General features: G+C 36.9%; 1 non-coding gene across 1 annotated transcript; it reads right to left on the bottom strand.

Annotated features, from left to right (window-relative positions):
• Positions 1-6388: 6388 nt before the first annotated feature.
• Positions 6389-6518, bottom strand: LOC149285253 (small nucleolar RNA SNORA35). Its single transcript, XR_016277778.1, has one exon. It is a non-coding gene; the product is annotated as a small nucleolar RNA SNORA35 (small nucleolar RNA).
• Positions 6519-6935: the final 417 nt, after the last annotated feature.

Below are 6935 nucleotides of genomic sequence, written 5' to 3'. Positions count from 1 at the left end.
CTACCGTAAAGCTATGGTTCTGTGGCAAAGCAGCTATTGTTCCTTATATGAAATCTGGTCATGACTGGAATTGAAGGAAAGGAGAAGTGAGTTGTAAATTTTTTAATTTTTTTTTAAAAAAGGAACATAGTCCAAGCAGGGAAATTTTGGCTGGCTTACCATAATACCCAAAATACCAGCAAGCTGCTTGGACAGTTAGATGTAACAAAGTTAGGATGTACAATATCTGGAAACTCTATTGGTTTTACCCTGAGTCTCAGCCTCCCAGCAGACGTGGTAGTGGTTAATACAGTGAGGGAATATAAACAAGAATGGTATGGGTATATGGCTATCCTGAATATAAGACAACATCAAGGACTGATTAAGGTATGAGTCATTAAAGCAAAAGTTGAATGGTCAGTTGATTAAGCATGCTCGCTGACATGGCCAGTAGGTTGTAACAGGCCTCAAAAACACAGGTAACCCCATGGGGGACACCAACTGAAAGGGTGATGTCTTGACAGAGAAGGAACAGTTAGACAGATATGAGGAGATCCAGGAGGGAGCTGTATCTCCAATGCCTACAGAAGCAAGTGAGCCCAGAAGATGGTGGTGATCACCAGTATCAAAAGCAGCAGAGAGATCCAATATTATAAGAATGGAGTGACATTTTAATAATTTTATTTTTTATTGAATTGTGTAGTGAATAATTAGAATAGTAAAGTGCATTTACTGTGAGTTTTATATTATTATATTTCATCATACATTGAGAGACTGCAGAAAGCGTCTTCTATGATCATTGTTCATCTGTTTTTTTTCTGTGTACACAATGTCATGTTTTTCATGAACATTTCATGGGAAACTGGCTAAATTTCTTCCAGCAGAGGGCGCTGGAGATTTACCTTACACTTAAAATGCATCAATAATGAATTGTGGTCAAATTTGACATAGTGCATTAAGATCACTTTCATAAAAAATGATGCTGTGTTATATTAAATGCTGTCCAATATGAAGCCTTATTACAATTTTATTGAAACTTTAGCGTGGGGGAAAATCAGGCTTAATGGCGATAAAGAGGAACCCAGTGATCCGACAGTCCATATGCCTCTCATGTGTCCTACAAAGTTTCGATCCAGTGACAAATGCGGGAAATGACGTCACTTCTTAGCGCGCAGAGTCAGTGAGGGACGATGATTGCCGCACATCGCAGTATTACTTCAGAAAAACTGCTGTAATTTTTTCGGAAGGGTATGTTTGTATGTGTGTTTATGTGTGTATAAATTTGTATATACGGTATATGTATATGTGCATATATGCATGTGTATATACAGTATGTGTGTGTGTATATGTATGTGTATGTATGGATGAAAGAGGATGAAAACTGTAAAGGGCAGGCAAGCAAGATAAAGGAAAAAGTGGAAAGAAGTAAGGAAAAAGATGACGTGGAAAAAAAAAGAGTGCAACAGAAATTATGCATAAAGAGATCTATCCCGCGCTTAAAAGGATTTGGTGAGGGACCAAAGCACAAAGTAGGTCTTAAAGAGAAAGTGGGTGCAGCTTGCTCAAAGGAGCAGGGCATATTGAGAGGTGGATGAGGAATATTATGAGCCTCCTCAAAAAAATTCCTTCTTTATGCACATACCTAGTCTTAAGGTTGGTACATCTGACCCTTTAAACATTCTCCCTCTATACCCAGTCCTATTTACGTTTGTATTTTCATCTAATTTCCTTAGAAAATGTTTAGAAGAAATATATCAGTGGTCTACACGCAAAATAGACAACATTTTATGTAAACCAGTATTTAAAATGTACTTTTTGTAATCCTACTTACTGTAAATTTGCAAGAACAGGGCCCTCAGTTTTCCATAGGCACATAAAGTTATTGAACCAATTGGTTGATGCCAGAGGAGGCCCCTGCAGGCGACCAATAGACTCACTCACGTGGCCCTTTAACTCCTGACAGCAAACCTATGGATTTCCACTTCCGTTAACCCCTGCGATGCTGCGTAGATAAGGTAGGACACATGGGTAAGGGACCAGGGAGATTAGTAAGCGAAGCCGAAGGTTCTTCGTGTTGTGTGTCTTCGCCTTCGTATACGTTTTGCCGCCATTTTCGTATGTTCAGTATTCGGCTGAACAACGAAAACGCACCCTTCCTGTTTGTTTTCATGTTCGCCCGAATACAAATGCACAAGTCTAGAGTGGCATATAGGGGTATATGCCACTCTGCCTCCAGAAATGCCTTATACCCCCCTATATGCCACTCTGTCCCATGATATGCCTTTTAACCCCTATATGCCAGAGTGGGTTGACAGATATGATTCAATATGTAATTTGTTGAAAAAATTGTTGAGGAAAAATCATGTTTTGGGGGGAGGGGCCTTAACAGATTCTCGCACCTGGGCCCTGAGACTTCTAAACCCACCACTAAATCCTTTTAAACAGTTGGGGTCCCCTGGTTGACGCCTGCATCCACTCAGATCTGGTAGGGGACATATGAGGTTGGTGGTCCTGTACTATCTACATGTTGGTATATTGCAGTGGTCTTGGCAGCAGTTTTTGTCTTACATATTGACACCCGTGTTGTTATCACTTTGATTCTTGTTATTGCTAGTATTACTAAAATGGTATAATGTGTGTTTATGCTTCTTATCTCTGCCTGTTTTATGATGTAAAGAACAGCAAATGGAGATATGTTTATGTATGTTCATGTACATCTTGAAACATTGTTCTCTCTTTTTGGCATATAAAAACTGTGAAAATAAAGATTTTTTTTTAAATATGTGTGTGTCAATGCTGGACTACAAAGCAGCGGCTTAGCGGTGTATGTGAGTGTGTGTCATGTCCTTGAGAATACCGTTAATAGTTAACATAAGAGGTTGTCTGAGGGTTTGAGTTCTTCAGTGTAGATGACAATGGGCAGTGTGGTGTATTCATTAAAAAAAGAAAGTATGACACTATGCCATTTGTAGTTGGTCCAGCACTGACTGTAATTTTATATAAAGATTAGATTGAGTTAATAAGACCAGGCCCATATTGACAACCCGGGGAGTAATACAGTTCAAAAAGTCTAGCAATATGTGATTTGCACTTGAACCAAACATTATTTTTTACATAGATGTAATTCAGGGTTTTGGTTCATTTGAGTCACATTATATATACAGTATATATATATGTATATATATATATATATATATATATATATATATATATATAGTGTTTCAAACCAATGAAACTCTTTTCTGGTTTGTCTCAGGGCATCAGTAACTAGGCTCCTACGTCCCTTAGGAGAAGATGTAGAATGGGTATTCTAAAGATAGGTATTTTTCCGTCATTTGCTGGTAGGACTAGATATTCCACTATAGAGGAAATTGCAATGTTGCTATAATTACCAGCCATGTGTTCTCAGTACATGAAGGTGAACACTAAAACAAATTTCTGTATAAAATAATAAATATAAATATAGAGAAATAAGGACTATGTTAGATACTATGATGCCCCATGTTAGTGGTTGCACCATTAAATTGGACACATTAGAAAAGAAAAATCTCATATACAGTTTTGGTTGTAGGCCACATATACATTTTATTTAGTATCAAGGTTTGCAGTAGATGAAAATACTTGATTTATTTAGCACAAATAACACAAATTCCAGGGAGTATAGTCTAGCCAAACTCTGTCATGTGTCATCTTAAAGCAACTCAGAGGAGATGAATATACTTATGGAAAGTGCGAGATTAAAAGCATTAGTGTCGCCCCCCCCCCCCCCGATTTCCTTCAATGATTGAGCTTGGAGTTATTATTATTATTATCATTATTATTATCTTTTATTTATATAGCTAGGTGAAATCCATCAAACACGTACATCATGATATGCTGAGCAACAGGGCACTGATCAGTGTACTCTGACAAAGATAGTTCTCAATGACATGTTAATGTTTTTGAGATAGGAAGAGTCTGTTTTTAATTATATAAAGGGACAGTTTAATGTTCCTGAAAGTCTCATCAAAGAAGAATGCATATGAAAGTACTTTATGAGTACTTTAACATCAGTTCTTTAAAATGTTAATAAATAAATCACATGCTTTAAAGAAAAGCTGCAGCTCCGGAGCTGCAGATCCCTGTCAACTCTGTGGTCTGAAGATTCTCGCCCTTCACGTACGTCGTCGGGTGTAACTCATGGTAAGTACACCATGTCTCAAAACATGTGTTTGGCACTGCACATTTTCTGCTCCGAACTAATGGAACTAAAACTTTGCAACCTGACAATTTTGTTTTCTGCAAAAAAGCCAATTTAGACATTTCTTGCAATTTTGCATTGTAATGACTGTGCAGTACTGTGTAATCTGAGATAATGCAGAGGGTTGGGAACAGGTAATATGGTATTAGGCCATCTTAAAGAGAAACATTTAGACATATGGCAATAAAAAAAAAAAAAAGCACCTGCACCGAGATAAGAAAGACACAAAACCGGTGTAGGGAGAGAAGACATTCCATTCCAAGATCTTCCAGAAGAACTGTAATCACGGGCTAAAGAAATACCCACACCCTTGTTCGGCTTGTTTTGCATAATGTTCCTCAATCCCTGTGAAGACAATTGTATAGACATTATAAATAATTTCAAGTAATGTTGCTTTTGATGCTTCTAATCTCTTGAATAGTTTTCCAAGTACACTGGTCATGAGATTGTGTGTTTAATTTGTGCTGTAGTAGATTAATTTGAAATTATACACATATATTAACTATTTTATTCTACATTGATCGGTGGTATTCTGGCATTTTATATAGCTTGGTTAACACCGTATATGGTTGTCCAAGTGCACTGGTGGTTACATATAAAGATCTTGCACGTTAAGAATGAATATGCAGTTCGTTGACATGGATGTTGCTCCAATTTTACCATTTTGCACCAGACCTGCTCATTATACATAGCCCATACTGCGGCACCCATATAGGTGCCAAACTAGCAGAAAAACTACCCATAAAAAAATATTGTATATCTAAAAAAAAGAATAAAATACTACCTTTCAATAATGTAATAAAAAAAGATATTTTTTTCTACTTTATTATTTAGGTCGTTTTTACTGGCATTTAATATCCTAATTATTTATTGTTTCCAGTTATGTTTTTACAATGTGTATATAGGCATCTAATGTATTAGGTAAACGTTTACAAAATACACAATGTGGTAATTACTGCTAAGGCATTCTTCTATGTTATTTAGTTATTTGCCAGGAACTGGCATGAATCATGTGATCTATAAACAGAGCGTGTACCGCTTAAAGCTAATACTTGGAAAGAAAACGTCTGACACACCCGAAGAAAGGGATTACGCTACGTAAGCAAGAGGACCTTGGTTCCAGTTTGCCTGCTTTCATTATACAAAATTCGGTTGTCATTCTGCATACCAAGAAACAGTACGCACACATAAGTAACCTTACACCTGACCTATTAAGATGACTAAATACTAGAATCAATGCCAGTACTATCATATCAATGTAATGAAATCTATTTTTAATACCTTATTATTATTGTTATTAAAAACTTAAGATGTCAATTCATTAACCCCTTCGTGACAAAGGCTGATTTTACTTTTTGTACCCTTCGTGACAATGGCTGTTTTATCGTTTCTGCGGTGTTTGTGTTTAGCTGTAATTTTCTCTTAACCCATTTACTAAACCCACACAAGTTATATATTGTTTTTTTCAGGACAAGAAGGGCTTTCTTCAGACACCAAAATTTTTTTCATATGATGTAATTTCCTATAATAAAAATAATAAAATATGACGAAAAATTGAAAAAAAAACACATTTTCTCACTTTTATTTGAAAAATCTTTTATTCATCATAAAAAACTACTGAAAAAACCTGCTAAATAGATTCTACTATTTGTCCCGAGTTTAGAAATACCCAATGTTTTTATGTTTTTTTGCTTTCTTCTACACGTTATGGGGCAATAAGTACAAGTAGAGTTTTGCTAATTCAAAACCATTTTTCTCTGAATCTGGTAATTCTGTCTCTATGTGGTATTTGGGGCATCTTTGAAGCCAGCAAATTAAATTTACCCCACCAAACCATATATTTTTGAAAACTAGACACCCCAGGGTATTTTAGATGCTGATAGTTTAACCCTTTCCATGCACTAATCCTACCACCAACCCTTGTCAAAGTTTGGGATAGTAATTGTTTTTGGTGTTTTTTTCACATACTTTGTACTTCAGGTGTGAAATTACAGCTCCTGGTATATGTCACTGTCCCACAACACCCCGATATGTGTTCAGCAACATCTCCTGAGTACATTGATACCCCACATGCATGGGTTTGTCAGATTGTTTGGGGGCAAAAGGGCCACATTTGGAACATGAGCAATTCAAATTCAGTAGGAATTTTACATCTGGGTAAAGAAAAATGCTTGTACCCAACTATCAGTAGGGACAGGTTACAAGAAAGCCTGGCCTATCTCCAAGAAGGGATTTGATCTAGCACCTTAAGTGGTCCCTCATGCCACGGAATGGACACAGGGGTCACTTGACAGTGCAAATAAAAACGCTTAAAAATGGTGGAGCAAATAAAAGCTAAAAAACAGTAAATGTAACAAAAAATAAAAAAAAAATACAAAAATGGAGCAGGAACAAAAAAAAAATTAAAAATGGGAAACTGTGTGATACAGCTTGAAGCAGTCACCGACACAGAGTGCAGGTTTTCCAGGGCAATCTGGACAGTAAAATGTGGTGTCCTTTCTTTGCCCCCTGCTGTAGCATACCCTGCATCTCTTTTGGGGATTCTGCTTCTTTGCTGTAGGGGGGATTTTAAAAATAAAATGGGTAGCCCCAATTCTGTTGGTTCCCATCACTACTTGGGGACCAGGTGCATCACGGTACAAGATACCTGAAATTACTTCGAGCTGAAACTGCAAAAAAGACAGCTTCAGCCCAGTGTCTGCTTTTTTGTGCAGCA

The sequence above is a fragment of the Sceloporus occidentalis genome, unplaced genomic scaffold, assembly GCF_023333645.1.
Source record: "Sceloporus occidentalis isolate IW3139 unplaced genomic scaffold, rSceOcc1.0.p SCAF_82, whole genome shotgun sequence".
Classification (NCBI taxonomy): domain Eukaryota; kingdom Metazoa; phylum Chordata; class Lepidosauria; order Squamata; family Phrynosomatidae; genus Sceloporus; species Sceloporus occidentalis.
Note: the sequence above shows the minus strand (reverse complement) of the source record. Positions and strands in the feature narration are given on the sequence as shown.